This window comes from Octopus sinensis, linkage group LG22 (assembly GCF_006345805.1).
Source record: "Octopus sinensis linkage group LG22, ASM634580v1, whole genome shotgun sequence".
NCBI classification, from domain to species: Eukaryota; Metazoa; Mollusca; class Cephalopoda; order Octopoda; family Octopodidae; genus Octopus; species Octopus sinensis.
Window position 1 is genome coordinate 10,013,098 of NC_043018.1, and position 22,500 is coordinate 10,035,597.

The 22,500-nt window shown below is 37.5% G+C and overlaps 1 protein-coding gene across 5 annotated transcripts in view; it reads left to right on the forward strand.

The window, feature by feature from the left end:
• Positions 1-632: 632 nt before the first annotated feature.
• Positions 633-22,500, forward strand: part of LOC115223188 (synaptotagmin-1) — a 143,257-nt gene continuing 121,389 nt past the window's right edge. For 4 of the 5 annotated variants that reach the window (XM_036512288.1, XM_029793633.1, XM_036512289.1 and 1 more), the window contains exon 1: positions 633-686. The gene's annotated coding sequence lies outside the window, so the exon portion shown is untranslated. Of the gene's footprint in view, positions 687-10,121; positions 10,208-22,500 lie in introns of those variants that run through there. The other variant, XM_036512285.1, reaches the window with a different exon arrangement.

Here is a 22,500-nt window from a genome sequence, read left to right on the forward strand (position 1 = left end):
TGTATTGATATATATATGTATGTATGTATATGTATATATGTATGTGTATATATATATATATATATATATATATATATATATATATATGTATATATATATATGTATGTAAATACATATATTTACATATATATATATATACACATATAAACATATATACATACATACACACACACATATATGTATGTATGTGTATAAATATCATTTATATAATCGCTTAAATTTAGCAACAGAACAGGTGATTTATGTTACTAGATGGTTTCATGATGTTGAACCTTCCATCTGTTGGGAGATAAATTAACAATCATCGGACTTTCCCATTTGGCCATTTCTGATGATCGTAAATTTATTTATCCACAATTGAAGAGACTTTCTGCATGAAACCTTCCAGGAACATAAATTGGCTGTTATGAGGCTAAATACATATTAAATAAACAATATAATCCTTCTATAACTTAAAATACAAGTGCTTTTTTTTTTCTCAATACTGAAACTTATTGAATAACTATAAATGTATAACAATTGCAACAACTATAGCTATAACAAAAATAGCTATTCTTGATGTCAAAGAAATTTTAATGAAATAACAATTTCCTTTTTAAATCCTTCATTGTCGTGATGTTTTTTAAATTATTTACTTTTATAGAAACAGTTGCAGTCTCGAAGTAAATTGCCTCGGCGGCTAGAAGGTGAGACGGTCACCTCGCATTCTGCTTCCTTCCTTTCATAGCAACCCAATTTATACTAATTTATTCAAGAACTTTTAAGTAACAGGAATGTTTGTAAACTGAAAAAAAAAATAAATACATGAAAAAAATAAAACTAAAAAAATAAAATTAACTAAAATAAAATTTTAAATGAATTTCAATCACCAGAAATCAATGAAATGTTTTTAAAAAATCATGTGATAACTATTTTAGAAAAGAAAAAAAATTCACAAAATGTTATAAAAAAATCAATATAATTTTGAATATTTTTTAAGGAATTCTAAAGTGGTTTGCCATATCTGTAGAACTAAATTCCAAAAGAGACATTTATGGTTTATTTTTAAATAAATTCTTACAGTATATCTCTAAGATATACAACCTGCAAATTTCAAAAGCTAGAAATAGCAGTCACACCTCACACAAACCATGCCTTGTTGCCTTAAATAGAAAAAAAAAAATCAAGTCATACAGACTCTTAAAGAAATGGAATGGTCCCAGCTGGAATGCTTTTAATCATAGGTCAATCCACTCAGCCCTCCCCTGAGGCTAAAGAACAACAAAAACATAGTCAATGCTGGAACATCTTTGATCATAGGTCTACTCAGCCAGTTCTGTCCTAGGCTTTCTCGTTCCTTTTATTCATGAGGAATCACAAAGATACTGCTGCACAGTGTCGAACTGCCGAAAGGACCCCCTGCATGCAAGGTCAAAGTTGAAAACTCCCATTGCACCTTCCCCCTCTCTCCATCTTCTCTTTCCCCATCACAACTGTATTTATGAAGAAAAGTGTGATGACGTTGGTGTGGTGGTTTCTTGACAATCCTTATGATGGTGGCCATGGTTTGTGCAGTGCCAGTCCCACTCTCTTGGCATTCAGGCTTGTAAAGGTTTGTTGCAACAAGTGCCGAAAGCCCAGCAGTTACCAGGAGGCAGGATTTGTACAGAGTTATCTTCTCTTAGATAAGCAACTAAAGAGCTGAGGGGCCTCATCTGCCTTGGGTCCATTGGTGTGTCAGTGAGTGGCCTTCATCTGGGGGCAATTCCATGACATGCTAATTAACCTACAGCTAGGACTCTGATGGGTGCTGCTATTCCGGGTCAGAGTAGACTTGGGAACAACAATGGCTAAGAGATGATTCCACATTCCTCAAAACCCTAAGACTTTTGAACCAGTGTCCCATGGCCAGAAACAGTTTAAAATCAGACCCAAGATAAGCTGTAATATAAATGAACCTGATTAACTAATTACTGCTCACAATGATGACATAGTTCTAAGATATTCTAGCTTAGCCATGAGTTGACCCTTATTAAGAAGACTTATGATCAGAGAAGTTCTGGTAATGACCATCCTGTCTTATTAGGGATATCTAGACAACTTTACCTTATATGTCTCCCTTCCTGCTAATTTCATTCACAAAGCATTGTTCAACCTAAGCCTTTATTAGAAGTCACTTACCCAAGGTTCTCTTAGATGAACTGCTAAAGAGCTGAAGGGGTTCATCTGCCTTGGGTCCATTGGGGTGACTATAAGTGGCCTTCATCAGTGGGCAATTCCATGACATGCTAATTAATTTATAGCTAGGACCCTGACAGGTCTACCACTCTGGGTCAGGAGAGACTCGGGAGCAATAGTCACTAAGAGGTGGTTCCACCCAATGCCCCACAACCAGATATAGTTTAAAGCCAGACCCTGGATAATTTTCTACAATAATCCTTTAAAATATCTCTGAGAATTCTTATTTAGACTCTATAATTTCAGTTTTATCTACATTCCTGTTACAAGTTCTAGGAAATTTTTTCTTACTTCAAGATTTGGCTTGAAAAATAAAAACTACAAAAAAAAAAGAAAAAAAGAAAAAGATAAAACACAAAACAAATCTTTGCTTTTACTCCTTTTTGAAAAATTTTTCTTCGAAAATTATTGCACCTTGATGATTTTTTTTTCTATTAATCAGTTCTTTCAAAATATTTTTTGTATCCCTCTTTTATATTTTCAATAACATTTATTTCTCTTTCTGAGACAATGCAAAGTGGAATTAGTTGCACATTTGAATACTTAGCAAAATAAAATTTTTTTTAAATAATAAAAAGATTTTTTTGGATGCTTAAAAAAAAAAAAAAATTTTTTTAATATTTTCTGCGCACTGACTAAAATATCGGATGAAGTGGAAATGTCTGGCTGGATCAGTGGGGATGGGTAGAGGGGATGTTTTCAATCTCTTTCTCTCTTTGATAACTGTTTGCCACCAGCTGCGATTTTTTAATTAAATACCAATGCATGCATTTTTTACTCTGCATATGCTAACACTATTGATTATTCATATATAAACACCCAAATATACATATATTATAATATATTCATATATATAGATTCATATGTATTTATATATACATTATATACATACATACATATATATACACATACATAGATACATACATACATATATATATATGCACTGTAAATATATATATTACATATATATATATGTATATATTACACATATATATGTATATAAACTATATATATATATATATATATATATATATATGCATGTATGTAGAGTATACAATATTTAGCATAATAATCTATTGTTTATAAACATTTTCCCACAAATCCATATATATATATATATATATACACACACTCACACAAAGACATACAGATAGATGGACAGACAGACAGACAAGCGTGCAGTTGAAAACTTAATTCTTAAGATGATGGAACAGTTTGGTTCTATACCCAGATGAGAATCACTGGATGTTTCATATAAGACACAGTTATATGTACTTTTAGTCATATCCACTAAACAGTTAAGGTTTATATGTTTCATATGGAAATAAAGAATAAACAATTCAACAACAACTGGACAAGTTTTTATCAAATTGATAGCATAACATGGAGATGCAAGTTGCCAAAAATTATCAGTGAAAATCTGAAAAAAAACTTTTGACTCAACCTGGTAAAATTTGCTCTGTTTCTAATTATACTATATGTTACATATTTATTACATCATACCTTGATACTGTGTGGACTAAGATCCTCGTTGACAGGTCGCTGGTATTTATAGAGTGTTAAACACTTTCGGTATGCAAATTAGGGACTCCTTCATAGAGTAACTGCTGCATTTGTTGAATATATAAACAGTTTGGCTGCATGTTTCTCTGGAGACTGTCAGAATGATGAAAATGCCTCTGGTGAGAACCCAATCAGGCTCAATCCCTAACTGTGTTCTTGAGCAAGACACTTTATTCCACTGGTGTCATGCCTTTCTCCTTGGACATGGAGAGGCAACTGCTGGTCTTCAATAAACAACATTGTCCAGACTTGTGCCCTGGAGGGGAACTTTCTAGGTACAATCCTATGGTCATTCATGATAGAAGGGAGTCTTTACCCCATATATATATATAGTAATATAAATGTATATATATAACTCAAACACTCACATATTAATAAGCATGTATTGGAGGAGTTATATATAATCTTATTATTGCGTTCATATGATATAAGATATAAGATGACAATGATGGTCTCTCCTGTTGAAGACAATGAAGGAGTGTCCAGCTTTTGCCGAGAGACTTGTACAAATGATTTGTTTGCAGCAGTCAAATGTATTAGCTCATCCCTGCCCCATCAAATCGATGTTACCTGAACAGGTGCAAAGTGCACTACATGTCAGGTGTCAAAGATAAGGTGTTTTGCTCAAGAAGACAATGCACTGCCTGGTCTAGGAATTGAAACCACAATCTCACAATCATGAGTGCAACACACTAACCACTAGGCCACGTGTCCACATACACACACACACACACACACACACACACACGCACACACACATGCTCACATCTATGGCTAAAATTTTAAAAAAAACCTAAATAAAAAAAATTAAGAATACAAAGAATTTTTTCCCTATTTCAACTTTGCACTTTTGGCTTCCAACTCTTTTACTCCTTGAATCTTTTAATTCTTGCACTGTTGCACGGTTGACTCGTAGAAAGATTGCTGATATTCACCATTCTTTTACATTTCTCACCTTTTTCCAATTCTTCTTAATCTTTCACTTTTTCCATATATTTTTTTGATCTTTGTTCTTATTGTTCTTCTTTGGTCTTCTGTTGTTTTTCCTTCTTTGTTAATTTCTTTTTCCTCCTCCTTTCTTTTATGTCTCCTGTTTTCCTCCCTCCAATGAAAAAGTTATCTCCCCTATTTCAGCCCTCTTATTACAACTCTCTCTCTTTCTTTCTCCGTCTCTCTCTCCCCCCACCCTCTCTGTTCAACCTATTTCTACCAGATTGGTGTCACATCTTACTATTTAATCCTTTCAACTTAAGGTACAAGACCTGAAATTTGTGGGGAGGGGACTAGTCGATTACATCAACCCCAGTGTTTAACTGGTACTTAATTTATCAGCCCCGAAAGGATGTAAAGCAAAGTCAACCTTGGCTGATTTGAACTCAGAATGTAAGGACGGACGAAATGCCGCCAAGCATCTTGACTGGCGCACTAAGGATTTTGCCAGCTCGTCACCTTAACCCTTACTATATAATTGAGCTAACACTATGATACTAAGACACTATAATATTCTTCTCTAGGTACAAGGCCTGAAATTCTGGGAGAGGGGACTAGTTGATTACATTCAAGCCTCTTCTCCTTATCTCCTCAAAGACATACAGCATCTCGAAAGAGTCCAGAAGCTGGCTACCCGTATGGTTCTTGGTCTCAAGCATTTGTCTTATGAAGAAAGGCTGAAGACGCTCGACCTTTATTCTCTAGAAAAACGACGACGCCGTGGTGATCTCATTCTTGCTCACAGCATCATAAGCGGAAAGTGTAACCTCTCGAAAGAGCTGTTCTTCACTCTTGCTCCAGAGCGTCGGCTGCGGGGTCACTCCGAAAAGCTCTATCTGCGATGATTTCATCTCAATCGAAGGAGAGGGGCTTTCTCCGTCCGGGTTGCGGATCCGTGGAATAAGCTGTTGGACGAGATAGTGAAGATGCCGACGACCGCTCGTTCAAAGTCTCTCTTGACCAGAAATGGCCTGAAAATCTTTACATGAACACCACCCTGTACATAACTTCATGTCCCCATACATGGCCTTGCTTTTTGCTTTTTGAGCCAAAAAAGTAACTAACTAACTAACTAACATGAACCCCTTTGCTTGGCTGGTACTTATTTTATTGGCCCTGAAAGGATGAAAAGCAATGTCTATCTTGTCAGCATTTGAACTGAGAATGTAAAATTGGAAGCAATGCTGCTAAGCACTCAACGAGATATGCTAATGATTTTACCAGGTAAAATTCCACAAGGTGGCAAACTGGCCGACTTGCAAGCAGGCTGCACAAAGTGCTAAATGGCATTTCATCTGATTTTCTGTTCTCAGTTCAAATACTGCCGAGGTCAACTTTGCCTGTCATCCTTTCATGGTTAACGAAATATGTACCAGTTAAGCACTGGGGTTGATGTAATTGACTCTCCACCCCACTCCACCAGAATTTTAGGCCTTCTGCCTACAACAGAAAGGACATGAAAACACTGTGACACTGTTGTACAGTGTATTTAGATGCTAAGATACTGTTACTAAAACGGCACTCAGATACTAAATCACTATGAATCTATGACACTAAGACATTTGTATACTATGACACTGCAATACTCTGAAACTATGATATCATGATATTATGAAACTGTAATATGATACTATGAAAGTATGACACTCAGATACTATGACTCTATCATACTATATCACTGAGATATTATAATAATAAGAGTGTATGACACTAAAACACCATGATACTATGTTGCTTTGATGCTGAGCATGATACTAACACTATAATACTATAATAGTATGATTCTAAGATACTAAGACAATGATACTATGATATTATGGCACCAAGAGTCTATGACACTAAGATACTATAACATTATGACACCAAGACAATATAACACTAAGATACTAAGATACTATAGCACTTAAGTACTATCACACTAAAGTACCATGATATTATGATACTAAAACCCTGTGGTACTAAGATAACATACTATGAATCTATGACCCTTAGATACTATTTTACCTCGAGACTATAACACTATGATAAAATGACAGTATGGTACTATGACACTATGGTATTATGATACTACGACACTACAATACTACAGTACTATGATACTATGGCACTATGACTCTATGACTCTAAGGTACTATTTCTTTGATAGGTGACACTATACCCTACCCTCAATCAACTAACATATTGTTCCTTCTTTCAAGTTGGTCAAAAATGATGGAGTGGAGAGAGTATCATCTCAGCCAGTTCCAAGAAATGGTGGGTGGGTGGGTGGGAACATTATAGTAGTGGTAGAATAGGCACAGAGAGAGGAGACAGTACACCTGGAGACTATAGAGTGTCTATGACTGGTTTTATGCCAGTCCCTTGAGTGGTCCTTTTCTGGAATATGGATTAAGATGTCTGTGTGTGCAACTACAAGACTACAGTCCCAGACTTGAGAAAAACACATCCGTTGAAGGGAACCACCTGGTCTTTACTGAGTATCAATAATTATTGCGGGAGGGAAGTATTTTGTCCTCAAGTGAAAGGCCAGTTGTTTTGGATGTGGTCCTATGTTAATATGTGCTTTTGCTAGGAGAGGTTTTCATTAATAGTGAGGTCCAGTATTTATTAAGCAACCATTAAAACTCCAATTGAGGGCTGCTCATTTATTAATGAGAGGTGTTGTGTGATAATATATTTCTCAATAGGAGTAGCATTTGTGTTTTCTAGCTGTTGAAAGAGATAAGATTGGCACCTCTCCATTGGAGGTCTCTATTCATGGAGTCAGTGATGTTTAGTGGTGTGATGTCCAGGTTGGAATGGGGTGATGCATGGTTGGAGAATGTTCTTGAGGAATGGAGAGTAGGAGTCATTTGTGTAAGTATGGGTGTTGCAGGATGTGGTGGTAAGTAAGTTATGGACGGAAAGAAAGGAATGAGGGACAATGGTGAACCATGGGTCTATGTCAGAGTTCACAGAATGAGGAACACAAACAGCTTCATTATCACACATTACTAATAAGAAGTTAGCAATCCAAGAGATGAGAGATGGGTGGAACCCTTAGGCGTGTGGAAGTTTTGAGAAGAAATTTTCATGCTAAACATGGTTGAAAGTATTGTTTATGTCAAGGACAACTAAGTTGCTTTCATCAAATTTCTTCAAGGTGAGAACTCAATTGTAAGTAATGACTGGCGATTGATATATATATATATATATATATATATATGTAGGTCCCGGGTTGAGTCGGGGTTAACCACAGTAAATAAGGTACTCAATACATAGCAGAGTAAATTAATTTATTTTATAGAAGGAGCTTCTACAGGACTAGAACTGTTTCATTCAAATGAAATCATCAGGAAGCTTGCTGGCAAGCTTCCTGATGATTTCATTTGAATGAAACAGTTCTAGTCCTGTAGAAGCTCCTTCTATAAAATTTAAAAAAAAATATATATATATATATGGGGCATAATAAGTAAGATTTATTGCATTTTTGATTTCGAAAAAAAAAAAAAATTTTCAACAAATATTCACAACCTTACAAAAACTATATCAGCCAAGCAAATGACTGTCTCTAAATGCAATAAAAACATTACAACATAATCTGAGCACCATTTCAGAGAATTATTTCCATTCTCTCTGAGAATATAAAAGACAAATTTAGATGGGCAAAATGAGTAAAACAAGATAAGGTAAACTTACCATTTCCATTCTCCAGAATTACATTCAGAAATAGACTCGTACACATCAATAGCCATCCATAAACATTAGAAAGAAGAGAAATGCTACAAAAATGAAAAATATTAAATGAAAGAGGATCATGGGAAAATGACATGAAATTTATGAAACTTGACTAAATCTAAAAATTCAACAAAAAAAGTATTCTCTACAGCTTATAATCTGCTGGAGTGGTTCTCTTCCTGATATATTTTTATGCAGTTAAAGAGAAGAAGTTATTGAAATTAGTCATTATTCAATTTGTTTTCATTTTGAAGTGATGTCATGGGAAAAGTTACATTCCAAGAATACACCATGGTCTCAATGAAGAAGATCTGAACCAAAGAGTGGAATTTTGTGAGCGGTACTTGGCAAAAGGACAAGAAGATTCACACTTTCCAACAAAGATCTTTTGGGGTGATGAAATTACGATTAAATTAAATGGCTCAATTAACTGCTACAGTTGCACCTGCTGGGAATTTGAGAATCTCCTTATTCCGCATCATAATTTAATGTTTGTTTCCCATGCTAGCACAGGATGGATGGGTTGACCAAAGCGGGCAAGGTCAGGGGTCGCACCAAGCTCCATTGTCTGTTCTGGCATGACTTCTACACCTGGGTGCCCTTCCTAATGCTAACCACTTTACAGAGTGTACTGGGTGGTTTTTATGTGACACCAGCACCAGTATCAATTCTGCTGTGGCGGACAGGCCTTCTTGAGTATAGCCAAGCACCAGACATCTCGGTCCTTTGTCATCTCCTTTGCAAGGCTTGATGTCTTCAGATCAGCCTTTGATATTAGGGAGCAATATCATATTAATTTACCAGGTGTTACTGGATAGTGCCGCTTATCATCAAAAGGAATAATTAGATGATTCTCTTTTGACGGTTCCATGACTTCTGATTTCTTGAACTTGTGACAATCTGCCAAGCCAAGCATGCAAGAGGACTTAAAGATGTGAAGTTTTATTCTCAGTAAGACGGGAACCCCCCCCCCCATACTATCATAGTAATTTAATAAACACTGAATTTATAGTCATTCAATGTGTGTATATATTTTTCGGGACACCCTGTGTGTGTGTGTGTATACAGCCGACAGTTCAAAATGCTTGATGAAGTGTTTGGATGTGTAAGTCATATTATATAATATATTGTATAGAAATAAACATCTATGCTACCAAGACATACATAACATAATTTAAATGAGAGCTTCACTATTCATGTTCCTATATATATACACATACATGTATGTACAAATATATATTTACACACACATATAGAGTTGGTCATAGCTAGAATGGCTTTGATCATTGGTAAGTTTGGTTAAATTTGACAGATTGTCAGAAATCAACTGCCAATTCCACAAATTGTTAAGTCACAACATTCTACAAGACACATTTGATGATAATTTCATTACAATGTTTTAATGCTGAAATGATGTTTTTCTCTCTTCTCTTTCTCTCTCTCCCTCTCTTTCTTTCTCTTTATTTCAGCAACGACAGCCCAAGTTTTGGTTCCCGTTTCTATGACAACATCTTATTTAATCTTAAACATTGAAATTACAAAGATATTAATTAACATGAAATTTTACAAATTTTCATTATTGGTAGAATGATTTTACACCTTCTCATGCTGTTTTCTTTTTCTTTTTTTATATTTTCCAGGTAAGTTAACGAGATACTTCATCAATGTTGCTATCTTCTGTAAGAATATCAGTTATCTAACATTAACGGTAAACATTCAGGTAAGATTTCTCTCCCTCTGTCTGTGTCTGTCTGTTCCTGTTTTTATTGGACCAAAACGATTACATGAATAAAACACGATACTACAAACCTGTTGGTCTTCGGTTCAAACCCACAGCTAATATTTCATTTTGTCTTTGGGTAGATTATTTAATTCTACATGCTGTAGTTTATCTAGATGTAGGGAACAGGGACTAGATTTGCATGTTTGAAACCTGTAATAGACCATCATTATAATCCAGGTGAGGTTTCCCCTCTTTCATTTACTTGCAGAAATCACAAACCAGTAAGGTGGCTCTCTATGCTGTTACTTAATCTTCCAGAAATAGTAAAATCCTTATTAAATTTACCCTCCCCTCTTAACCCTTTAGCATTTAAACCAGTCAAATCCAACCAAAATATTTTAGCTGTTTTATGTACAAAGTGGCCAGATCTAGCCTCTCACACTAACCCTATAATGTCATTCTAAAAATTTACAGTTGCCTCATCAAAATCTCATTCATAGCTACAAGATAACACATAAATAATTTAAAACACATGAATGAATAAGTATTACTTTTGACTGAGTAACCTCAATGCTAAAGGGTTAAACTGGCCATATCCTGCCAAAATATTTGGTTTTATATACAAAGTGGTGAGACCTGGCCTCTCACACAAATCCTATGTCGTTCCAAAAATTCAGCTGCCTCATCAAAGTCTCATTTATAACTATGAGATAATGCATGACTAATTCAAATCATGTGAATAAATTAGAATTACTTTTGACAAAATAATGTGAATGCTTAAAGGTTATGTTACATTATGAGGGACACTTTAGCTGACGTGATTCTTGATGTACTGGGTCCTTGGGAAGGGATGAAATGGGCACTTGTTCAAGGAGGACCAAGGATTGTGAAACCCATTTGTGTGTTTAGCCTTTACTCGTGGTGATGAAAGAGCCTCTATGTGATCATTTGAGCATCTAGAAATAGCAGCCAAATCTCCATGACATGATTTCTGGTTTAGGCAAAAGGCCAGTAGCTTTGAGGGAAGGGGAAGGGAAGGGATAAGTTGATAACCTCAACCCCATTTGTATAACTGGTACTTTAGATTATCCTTTCGATAATCTAAAATACCAGTTGTAGTGATGAAAGTTGAATTTGAGACTGAGGGTGGATTTGAACTCAGAATGTAAAGACCTGGAACAAATACCACAAAGCATTTCTCCTATGGTTGGTGGGTGATTTATATACCCAGACCTCTCTCTCTTGTAAGAAAATCTCCCTCTCTGAACATGTCTTGGGTTTATGTTACTGGACTTCTTTTCCAGAAATATTTCTCCCTTGTGGTTATCCTGGGGTTATATAACCAGATCAATCTCTCAGTAGTAGTGAACGATTTACATAACTAGAACTCTCTCACGGAAATGTTCCTTCTGCTGTAGATGTCCTAGTTTATATACCCAGACCCTTACATGGTGGGGTGGGGGAAATAGCTTCCATCCCTTAAGATTGCTCAGGGTTCATATAACAAGACCCTTATTCCAAAAGTTCCCTTTTCCTTTCCAACGGATTTTATCCAATCAGAAACAGCAGTTATCACACTAACTCTACAGCAGAATATATCCATGTGAATTTTCTCTATTTTTAGTGGGTTTTTTTTTTTCCATTATAAATATCAAGAGCAGCTTTTCTATTTGCTTGTGTCTTGTTATTTACCTTTCTTTCACAATGTAATATTGATCCGGGACAAACAAGATTTATATTGATGTCAGTCAAACTGTAACAAACCAGATGACAAAATATTGAACCAAGCAACGTTAGACATAAAGCTGAGTAATAAATATTCACACAAACGTTAAGCAGTGTGCAGTATCTTACTCTGCTTTTTTGTATCACTATGCTGTTGGTTTGGTCATGGCTGCCGTAAGACTTGACGCAGCTCGATATGACTGACTCTCGATGATGTGATACTGTACAATGCACTAGATACACCTAGTTTGATACAAAGGATACCGTATGGAAAGTTGTATATAACTCGCCCCTACAAAGTAACAATTTACACTACATGGTTTTCAACTGGTTCTCTACACATAATTTTCCTTAACTAGTTCTCTACAAAGTGCTACTATACAACACACTGGATGCAACTAGTTTGGCGGTACAAACAGATACTATAAGCTAGACTCTCTACAACCCAGTCTTTATAAAGTGAAGCAGTACACTAAACTCTCTACAACTAGTTCTCTACAAAAAATACTCTACAAAGAATACTCTCCACCAGATTCTCTACAACTGGTTTTCTACAAAGCGATACTCTACTCTAGATTCTCTACAAGTTAGTTCTTTTCAAAGTGATTCTCTAAAAGCTAATCCTCTTCAAAGTAACACTCCATATCAAACTCTCTACTGTTGGTTTTCTACAAAGGATTCTGTACAGTTTTATTGGATTGTCTACATTAACTATGAAAAAATAAACCATGCAAAGTAGTCCAATACCATTTCTTTTGGCCCCTTCTAAGATTTGGTTCATGTAAGTAAACAGATATGCTTTATACTTTAATATTGCGATGATTTCTTATAACTTGTGTCGTTTTAGATGTTGTTTTTGTATTTTCCTCTTCTGCAGTTTTCAGAATTTCTTTTTTTTATTTGTATTTTTGGTTGTAAAAGTAAATGATGGATGATTGATTAAACTCCAGAAAAAGCTGTGCAACGAAGTTAGATGATATTGAATGCCATGGGAAAAAATGGATTGCCTTGGATCTTGTTAAAATATGTGGGGGAAGAACCTAAATATTTGGTGTTGTGTTGTCATTCTTGTTGACCTTGTCTCTCTCAGAAGACATCATTATGATCATGACCACCATCATCATCATCAATATAACTAATGTCACTGGCATCACCACCACCACCACCAGCACCATCATCGTTGTCATCATCATCATCAGCCTCATCATTGTCGTTGTTGTCATCATCATCATTGCTTTAAATGTTCCCTTTTAATGCTTGCACGAGTCCTGTGGAATTTGTTGAGGCTGATTTTCTACAGCTCAGATGCTCTTCCTGTCATTAACCCTCAATCTGTTTCCAATTGAGGTTAATGTTTCCCCATAACCATACGAGTTTTTCAAGAAATGGATGACGGTCGCTTACAACCTTCATGCATCAAGACAAGGGGACACACACACACAAACACTCATACACACACACACACAAACATGAACACACATACGCATTATTATTTGCAAGCAATTTGCAGATACAAATGCAACCAGTTGAAAACTCCGCACACTGAATATTAGCAGGCTTATGGGGCCATCAGGAGAAAATGCGTGCTGTTTCAGGGCCTTCTTCTCAACAGCACTGTATATATGAGAAGCTTATTTCAGCTTTCATCTATGAAATCCACTCACAAGGTCTTGGTTGGTGCTGTGTCCGAGGTGCTGTGAAACTCCATGGTTCAGAAGAATTGCTGAAGAAGCGAGTTTATGTGAATCCACAATCTAAGGCTCACCACCCTCACGTATTTATTCCGTTCCATTCCATTCCATTAATAAAATCAGCAAAAAATATTTGACTCTCAAGTGAAAAGGAAATCTCTAAGTGGTTGTTGAAAATACCCAGAAATAACAGCTAGATCTCCCTCGTATCATATTCTACTTAGTTAAAAATAGAAGGACACATTAAACCGTGTACTCCTAAGTGGTTGCTCAAAGTAACTAGAAATAGTAGCTAGATCTCACTCAAACCATACTCTAATAATGATCTTAACAACAGACTCACTTGATGTTGGATGTATACTGACCATTCCCCCTAAGAAAAAAAGACAGTTAAACAGGATAGTATTGGGTTGTCCAGAAAGTTCATGCCGATTTATAGCAGCTTACCTTTCGACTTATTTTAGAAAATGGTTGAGTCCATAAAATAGGATTTGACTACAACTATAACCTGTGTTAATTCTGTAACCCTTTAAAATGGAAGATAAGAAAGTTCATTTTCGGCACTTGATGCTTTGGGAACCAGACAAAAATTGCTGCAGCTCGGCTGGGATGTGTTACCCCACCCTCCATATTCACCAGATATTGCTCCTTCGGATTTCCACTTATTCAGGTCTCTGCAGAATAGTCTTAATGATAAAAATTTCAATTCCTTGGATGACGTAAAAAGATACCTTGATTAATTCTTTGACATGAAACCACCTTAATTCTAGGAAGAGGGTATTTTCAAGAAAAAGGAAAGATGGAGACGCATTGTGCAACAAAATGGTTCGTATTTGGTTGATTAAAAATGTAATGGCAAGAATTTATTAACCTTTTTCTTTCCTTTAAAAATCGGCACGAGCATTCTGGACAACCCAATATAATAATAAAACCATGGATCTCTGTTGTAGATCAAAGTGTTTTTTATATCTTTTTTCCTCTATTTTTATGTGAAGACACATGAGCTAGGGATTAAGTTATGGGGATTAAGATAAGAAAGTTGTGGGGATTAATCCCTGAATCAAGTGGTGCATTGTGTCCTTAAACAAGACCCTTCATTTCATGTAGTTCCAATTTACTCAACTGAAAATGAGGACCAAGTGAGTTCTGATGCAGCCAAATCGCCCTTCCAGATGTGACATTCTGGATGCTTCATTGAGTCAGGGAGAAGAAGACCAAGAGAGTGTCTGTGTCTGCTCATGACAATGGAGTCATGTATTTGTCATGACTCCTAGGACTCATAAGGCCTGAGCTGAACCCTATTTCTATGGCCTATAAATAACTGAGATTAACATGGCTCCCCACTGAAAGAGACGCCAGTGCATCGCAGGTTCAACTTTTCACCTATTGTTGGGGCTCATTTACAGCTGAGTGGACTGGGGCAACATGAAATGAAGGGTTTTGCTTAAGAACACAATGCACCTTCCAGTTTAGGAATTGAAACCATGATCTTACGGTCATTATCGCAACCTCCTAACCACTAGGCCACATGCCTTCACACTTGTGACTACACAGGCACCTAAAGCAATAATTGAAAGCATGGTACAAACTACTCTGTTGTACTTGCTTGTGACTGACAACTAAGCCTCAACTGTTTCGGCATTAAAGGGTCATTACTTGCCCATGTTGTGACTGATATTGGTTGTGATAGTCATCTATCTTCACAGCAAGGTGTAGGGGTCCAGGGGTCGACTGTGATGGGTGTGTATATGGTGATGAGGGGACAGTGAGGAACAGTAGTAGGAATGGTACGCGGCCATGTCCACTGCAATTAGGGTTTGTCAGAAGACTTCTCTGGTGTGTGTGTGAGTTGTGGCAGTGGTGGTGGTCACTAGTGGCAATAACTCCCATCTTCTACTCCCACCACTGCAAGTCTAGATTAATGGTATGGGTCCATAATGTGTGTGTTATTGCTATTGTTGGGGTGGTGTTGGTGGGGGTGGCTGTGACTGGTGGTAGTGGTGGCCATCTCTTACCCCTCTGACCCCACACTGCATATATTGTTTCTAAGACCAACAATTTAGGGGTGGGGAGCAGGGCTTAGTCGACGCTTCATTTTGGTATTTTATTGTATAAACCCCAGAGAGTTGTTAGGAAAATTTGACCTTGATGGGATTTGAACTCAGAATGTAAAGATCCAAAATGAAATATTGCTTTCAAATTTTGGCACAAGGCCAGCAATTTCAGAGAAGGGGTTAAATCAACCCCAGTGTCCAGCTGGTACATATTTTATAAACCCTGAAAGGATAAAAAGCAAAGTCGACCTCAGCAGAATTTGAACTCAGAGTGTAAAGATGGAGGAAATGCTAAGCATTTAGCCTGGAATGGTAACGATTCTGCCAGCATGCCACCTTGATCCAGAATGAAATATTGCAAGGAATGTTTGGTGGGAAACGTTTCATCAATACCTTAATAAGATTCTTTATTTTATCAACCCTGGAGGCATGAAGGACAAAGTTGACCTTGGTGGTATTTCAACTTAGACTAGAGAGAGCAAACCTCCACCAAGGCAACACCAATGTCCTCTCAATGATTAGCCAGAGATGATTTTTAAAATGAGAATATCTGAAATAAACTCAACTGCTCTCACAAACGAGAATACTAAAAATGAACCTGACCACTCACAAAAAGTACGTAAAAAATACAGGAAAAATAATCCAGAATCCTTGTCTGGTACCGGATCGATCCCAAAATCTAATCAGTTTGTGCCAGTCAAAAGGCCAAACATCCCTGAAAGTTTCATCCGAATCCATCCATTAGTTCTTGAAATGCTGGAGCACCACCTTTAGTCAAACAAATTAACCCCAGGACTTATTCTTTGTAAGCCCAGTACTTAATCTATTGGTTTCTTTTGCTGAACCGTTAAGTTATGGGGACATAATCACACCAGCATCAGTGGTCAAATGATGTTGTTCATGGACAAACAAACACAACTGAAAACAATACCTCTGCCTTGGCAAAGGCAGAGGTAAATATAAAGATCCAACATAAATTATCTCATGGCACTTTTGATAGAAAAGGCTTAGATAGTACTTTATTTTATCAACACTGGAGGGATGAAGGACAAACTTGACCTAGGTGAGATTTGAACTCAGAATGTGAAGAGCCAGACAGAATACAACCCAGCATTTTTTCCGATACTCTAACAATTCTACCAGCTTGTTACATTTCCTTCAATACAAAACAAGATTCACAAGTTATGAACTGATGTAAAGGTCAAAAGTGAAACTAGACAATGAGTTCCCTCCCTTCTCCTTACCTTCTCCTATCAGCTGACTCAACTCAAGGGATTTCTTAGAATGAGTGGGACATGCAGAGAAACTTGTTTTATATGACAAATACTTCTGTTGCTATTACGTCATTCGACTGAATGACTGTTGGCCATCACTCATTCTGACTAATTTGTACAGAAGTATATGTATTATGTGATGGTTGCTCCAGACAGTTTCAACGTAGGAGTGTTTGAAAGAGAAGACTGACAATTAAAGAGAGAAATAGAAAGAAAAAAACCACTAAGAATGTATCTATATATGTGGAGGTGCAATGGCCCAGTGGTTAGGGCAGCGGACTCGCGGTTGTAGGATCGCAGTTTCGATTCCCAGACCGGGCGTTGTGAGTGTTTATTGAGCGAAAACACCTAAAAGCTCCATGAAGCTCCGGCAGGGGGTGGTGGCGATCCCTGCTGTACTCTTTTGCCACAATTTTCTCTCACTCTTTCATCTGTTGGCCTGCTTGCTTAGCCAACAGGGTGGCGTCATTTGAAGGCAAAGCGCATTGTGACCAGCGATGTGTACCAACATATGATAGCCTGTTCGGTCACGGTGATCACGGTGATATATATATATATATATATAACAGGTGCAGGAGTGGTTGTGTGTTAAGTAGCTTGCTAACCAACCACATGGCTCCAGATTCAGTCCCACTACATGGCACCTTGGGCAAGTGTCTTCTACTATAGCTTCAGGCTGACCAAAGCCATTTGAGTTGATTTGGTAGATGGAAACTGAAAGAAGTCTGTCATATATATATATGTGTGTGTGTCTGCCCCCCCCCCCCCATCATTTGACCACTGATGCTGGTGTGATTATGTCTCCATAATTTAACTGTTCAGCAAAAGAAACCGATAGATTAAGTATTGGGCTTACAAAGAATAAGTCCTGGGGTTAATTTGTTTGACTAAAGGTGGTGCTCCAGCATGGCCACAGTGAAATGACTGAAACAAATAAAAGAATATATTCTCAGAGTGGAACGCTCCAGGGGCAATCCCATGGTCATTCATCAGCGAAGGGGGTCTTTCCCTTTTACATATATATATATAAAAATATGTAAACACATATATACATATGCATACATTTTGTGTATGTATGTCTACAATGCTTGTAGTGTAGGAGTGAAGGATTCAATACAGGGCAAAGCTAAAGTCTGAATACTGAGGAATAGAATCTGCCATCTCAATTTGATGGGTCCGCAAGGAAGGGATCCGCTATGTGGACGATTTCAATGCAAGAAATATCAGTCAAATTCCTTTAAATCAGGCTCTTTTGGCTTATAAAAAAATAGAAAAAAAAAAGCATGAGGGCAACAACATTATACCTCTTGTACTTGATATACATAAAGATGGGGTAGTCATGGCTGGAATGATTTTGATTATAGGTTTGCTGGATCAGGATTGAACTGGGATTAAACAACAACAACAACCTCTGCTACATGTTTTGTCACCCACACTATGCATGTGGTCACCTACTCTATGTGTTTGGTGGTCGCTCACCCTACATGTTTGGTGGCATGTGCCACATGTTTGACTGCCAAACGCTACACATTCGGTCATTCACCCTACATGTTTGGTCAGTCAGGGAGGGAGTGAGTGATGGAGGGTGGGAAGGTGGATGGAAGTGAGAGAGGGAGTGAGTGAGCAATGGAGGATGGGGGAAGTGATAGAGTGAGGGAGGGAGTGAGTGAGTGAGAACTTAAGTGAATGCTGGAGGGTTGTGAGGGCATGAGTGTTCGAGAGAATGAGTAAATGTCTGGCTGAGTGATAGAGTTAGTAAATGAGAGTGAGTGAGTGAGTCGTTGAATGCAAGTGTGACAGAGAGAGTGAATGGTTGAGTATGAGTGACAGTGAGTGAATGGTTGAGTGTATATGTGAGTCTACAATGAGTGAATGGTTGAGTGTGAGTGACAGAGTAAGCAAATGGTTGACTGTGAGTGTGAGTAACAGAGTGACTGAATGGTTGAGTGTGAGTGACATAGTGAGTGAATGGTTGAATGCAAGTGTGAGTGAGTGTATGGTTGAGTGAACATGTAAGTGTAAGAGTGACTGGTTGAGTGTGAGTGACACAATGAGCAAATGGCTGAGTGTGAGTTTGAGCAACAGAATAGTTGAGTGTAAGTGACATAGTGAGTGAAAGGTTGAATGTGAGTGTGAGTGAATGTGACAGTGAGTGAATGGTTGAGTGTGCATGTGAGTGTAAGAGTGGGTGAATGGTTGAGTGCAAGTGTGAGTTACAGAGGGAGCAAATGGTTGAGTGTGAGTGACAGAATGAGTGAATGGTTGAGTGCGAATGTGAGTCAGTAACAGAGTGAGTGAATGGTTGAACCAGTGAGTTGTCAGTTGGTGAGTGTAAGTGTGAGTGTAAGAGTGAGTGAATGGTTGAGTGTGAGTAACAGAGTGAATGAATGGTTGAGTGAGTGAGTGAACGGTTGAACCAGTGAGTTGTCAGTTGGTGAGTGTAAGAGTGAGTGAATGGTTGAGTGTGAGTAACAGAGTGAGCCAATGGTTGAGTGTGAGTGAACAGTTGAGCCAGTGTGTTGTTAGTTGTTGAGGAAATGGAAACAAGTGACTGTACACGATATCGTTGTTAGAGAACATCAATACGGAACATCTGTTTGAACTGTGTAACTTAAGAAACCATTGAGGAGGAAGAGAGGGAGAGGAGGAGGAAGAGAGAGAGGGAGGAGAGTAAGGTTCTATAGATAAGCATGGCAGGAGTGTGAGGTGGAGGAGCTGGGAGAGAAGGAAGAAAAAAAATCTATTTTACTTCATCCAGTCTGACTTGACAAACAGCCAGGTTAGAACTGTTTTAAAAATCTGCTTTTGTTGTGTTCGGAAGAGGATGACGTAAGAGATGTAAAGGTTTTCTCAAATAAATACCATAAAAAGAAAAGAAAAAAAAAGTAAAGGAAAAAAAAACAGGTATGTTATAAAAACAAACAAAACAAAAAATTATTGCTAACAACTAAAAAAAAAGCAAACAGACAAAAACATGAATAAAATATGTCAGCAATTGATTCCAAAATCTTCTTTGAAGACATTTCGTCCTTTCAAAGTGTTTCATGTTTGGTCCAATAATTTTCCGTAAATGCTATGAGAGATAAATGTCTCTGCAGTGGACTCATTTGGGTATGGCTACATACAGTTGTAGGTGGTGGTGGTAGTGGTGGTGATTGTGGCAGTAGTGATAGTGGCAGTGGTGGTGGTGGTAGTCATGGTGATAGTGGTGGTCGAAATAGTGGTGGTTGTGGTGGTGGTGGTGGTGATAGTGGTGGTTGTGGTGGTGGTGATGGTAGTAGTTGTAAAGATTTGGATCAGATTTCCAATTTGAAGAAAACCTCCTCTTTTCTTCCAATCAGTCAAACAGTTCCTGATAACCTCATAATGGTCATCCTTGACATGCCATTCTTCAGGTCATCTTTGAGAGCCATTACAGCATTGGCTAGAATGCTTCATGGTTATTTGTTTCAATGCTTTGTGTTCTGAGTTCAAATCCAGCTGAGATCATCTTGACCTTTTTCCCTTCATGATCCAAGGTGGAGGTTTTCTTTACTCTTTACTCTTTTACTCTTTTACTTGTTTCAGTCACTTGACTGCGGCCATGCTGGAGCACCGCCTTTAATCGAGCAACACAACCCCAGGACTTATTCTTTTGTAAGCCCAGTACTTATTCTATCGGTCTCTTTTGCCGAACCGCTAAGTAACGGGGACGTAAACACACCAGCATCGGTTGTCAAGCAATACTAGGGGGACAAACACAGACACACAAACATACATGCACACACACATATATATATACATATATACGATGGGCTTCTTTCAGTTTCCGTCTACCAAATCCACTCACAAGGCATTGGTCGGCCCGGGGCTATAGTAGAAGACACTTGCCCAAGGTGTCACGCAGTGGGACTGAACCCAGAACCATGTGGCTGGTTAGCAAGCTACTTACCACACAGCCACTCCTGCACCTGGTGAGATGTCTTGCAGAACCTGCTCTGATTCTTTGCACTCTGAGAGCAATGTCTGCAATAACACTAGTGCCAACCAGTATCATTCCAAGTTGGTGGTTTTCCTTTGGTTAAACAGCAATGGAGTTGAGAGAGAAGACTTGTATATCTAGGCAACAACAAATCTTCTTAAAAAAACACAATTTTGCCCAATCCTGTAAATATACTAACAGACAGATGGTCAATCAACATTGACTAAAGGAGGACCTGTCAATCTTGAACCATGTCTTATGCACAATCTTGTAAGTCATTGGTAGTATACACTGGTGTAGCAGTTGTAGTTGTGATGGTGTAATGCAAGGCTTGTCTGGATCTGACAAACCTATAATCACTAAGTCCTTCCTGTCTTTTGCAGATCAGTTTTAAAATCATGTGTTGTATACATTCATGTATGTGTATGGGAATATATATATATATATATATATATATATATATTAAGTGTAGGAAAAAATGGAGCTGAACGAAGATTTAACAAAATTCCTTTATATTATTTTCTACATATGTTTCGAAGGCTGCATTCAAATTTCCGCACTAAGGCACGGTTTTTATGCCCCATGGTCGTAACTTCAACCGTGCTTTTTCTGTTGTGATTTTTGCTACCCAGGTATCGGTTATCATTTGAATTATCCGTAATAAGATAATTCATTTATCTACTTCAATATATATATATATATATATATATATCAAAGATGGGTGTGACAAAACTTATGTTGATTCCTCACATTTCAGTGAGAGGAAGCACTGATGACAGGAAAGCCAATGTTTTTTATTTATGGAGTGGCCAGTCAGTTTGCTAAAGTATATCTGTGCTCATGAGGGCATTGGCAAAAAACCTCACTTTTAAAGTTTAGTTCTTTAATGTGATTCTTCTTCTCAGCAAAGCAGTGTCTGCATGTTCTCCAGCTGTTAAAGTAAGGTTTGCACTTTTCTGTTACCCTTCACTTGATGCCATAATGTGCAATATTTCCTTTATCTTCTAAACATATCTTGTTAGTATTGTGGCGTTTCACCTCTCATGGATACTAAATGAGAATTTGTGGTTGTTAAATAGGGTCCTGAATGACCTTCTGTTGCACCCATATATGGATGCAATAGAATGTCTGTACATTCATTGCTCCAATGAAATTCTTTCACACCACTTCCTCCTCCTCCTCCTCATACAAAATGCTTTCTGTATTGGCTGTTTAGTGGGCATGTAGCATCATCTTTGAATGAGCAGCATGCCTCTATTTACAAATATTTTCTTTATGAGGGTGTGCATTTAAAAAAGACCCTCAAAGTATGTCTATCAAAGATTTTCTTGTATTTATGTGTTTGTGGGGAATGCTTGTTGACTGAACTAAGGAAGATCCTACCTACACAAGTTTTTACATTAAGGTAAAATGGGGGTCTGAATCATATAATCTTATAGTAGTATTTTCTCTTGGTGGTGTTAGGGTTGGACATATAACTAATCCTATACTTGATACATTAGGTGACCAAGGCCTTGTAGCATCAAAGATCCACTTAACCAAAGATAGGTTGGAGATTCTTTTGCTAATCCCCTTAACCAGGTTC